The sequence below is a fragment of the Triticum dicoccoides genome, chromosome 6A (genome assembly GCF_002162155.2).
Source record: "Triticum dicoccoides isolate Atlit2015 ecotype Zavitan chromosome 6A, WEW_v2.0, whole genome shotgun sequence".
Taxonomy (NCBI): domain Eukaryota; kingdom Viridiplantae; phylum Streptophyta; class Magnoliopsida; order Poales; family Poaceae; genus Triticum; species Triticum dicoccoides.
This window is the reverse complement of record NC_041390.1, coordinates 359,741,606-359,743,586: the sequence shown is the minus strand read 5'-3', so window position 1 is coordinate 359,743,586 and position 1,981 is coordinate 359,741,606.

The following is a 1,981-nucleotide window of genomic DNA, read 5'->3' as shown; positions in this document are numbered from 1 at the left end:
CTGGTTCCTCGGGATCCCTCCCGGACCAACCAGCGCATGCCACTTCTCGCCATCGATCCAACCCGCAGCCTACCTCCACCTTCCCGATCCGCCCGTGCACACAGGAGCCCGAGCTCCCAACCGAGGAGACCGCGTCCCACCTCGCTGCTGTTTGCCTCCAGCAGTTGCGCCGACGAGCTCTGCTGCCGGACCACCGGATCTCCTCCCCCTCACCTCGTTCTCCCCTTCCTCTCTCTGCCTTATTTCTATTCCCTACTCTCAAACTCCCTCCCTGTTTTGTTCTGGACAGGGAACCAAAGGGGGCGCAATTTCCTGAGCTCGGCCTCGAGGTTCCGTCGTCGTCATCGGGGGAACGCCGGATCCAGCCGTCCCTGGCATCTGCCTCCCCCGCCTCGGATCTGGCCATTCCCGTGTCAACTTCGCCGCCTCCACTCCCCTGCATCTCTCCTCCACCTCCCCTGTTTCTGCGAGCGCTCGTGGACGAGGGCCGAACCCCTGCCTCCTCGCCTCCCCGACTCGAACTGGCCCGAACCGGCCATCTCCGACGCCTCCTCGCGGGATCCCACGCGTCAAGTCCGCCGGCCGCTGCTGTCTTCCCAGCGATCCTCGTGTGCACCCCTGCCTGGATGCTTCTGCTGCTGTTCCCTTTCTTCAGAAACAGGCAGAACAGCATTTCCGCCCTCATTTCCTGTCGCCCCTGCCCTGTTTCTTTCCCTTCCGCACAGCTCCTCTCGCGCTCACCTTTCTCCCTCTCTGAACCAGGTCCCCGCCGCCATGGCCTCGAACACTGCCGCCCTGCGTCGCCTGAAGACGCCGTGCCATGCCCGAGTCGAGCGCGAGCTCGAGGTCGAGCCATTGAACGCGCCCATCATGTAGCTGCATCCTCACTGTTTTCCGCACCCCCGCCGTTAGCCTGTGGTCGCGACGGTCGCCGTCTTGCTCGCCGGCGTCGTCACCCACTTCCTTGGTGATCCACGAAGAAGAAGGCCTAGTCTCTGGTCTTGTTCAAGTAGAGCGACGCCCTTGCTTTGCACAACATGAAGCAGCAGCGCAGTGGTAAACACCCTGCTCCTCTATCCAGGAGGTCGTGGGATCAAATCCCAGCCGGGCCCAGTTTTTGCTCTGTTTTTCCTGTACTGTTTGCACACACACATCCACTTCAGGCCAAATCTGCTACTGGGCTTGCACAGTGCGTTGAATCCGGCCCGTGCATATTTTTTTCAGTATGTGCATTTTACCATTTCCCAGTGCATTCTTATTTACAGTAATGCCATCAGTTTAAAATGCTCATAACTAAATATCCATGCATCCAAATGAAACATGTCATATATGCATCTTGCTCAGTTTTTCATGTTGTTTAACAATATGCAACTTTTATCCCTATTAAAACTGATTAAAATTGTTGTTTGCATTGTTTTGCACAAATGACATGTTAAAATGGTTTAATTCATATCTAAATGACCGTAGCTCGGTTTTAAATAATTTTTATATGTAAGTGGGGTAGAAAAATGCCTAGTTTAACATGGTGTACTCACTCTGCATGTTTAATAACTCTAAAATATGGTTTAGGGCAGAACAGTACCAAACCTAATATATGCATATGGGGATTTACCGGAATTGTTGTTTGTTGCTTCCGGCCTCATTTAAACTTGCCTAGATTAGATAGTTTCATCATGCTTCCCCTCTTGCCATGTTTAACAACATTTAATATTATTGGGTACATAACCAAGAGAGAACTAAATAATTGATGTGGTGTTCCGTCAATATGTATCCGGATGCATATTGGGCTCCATTTTACTTGTAGTTTTGTTTGTGCACTTTGCCATGCCACGCTTCATTAAACTGGACATGCATCATACTTGATTGTGCATCATGCCATGCTTATGTGATGGTTGTTTACTATGTTGTTTGCTTTTTCCGGTGTTGCTTCTTCGGGTTGTTTCCCATAAAGTCGTGTTGTGAGGATCCGTTGGCTACGTCC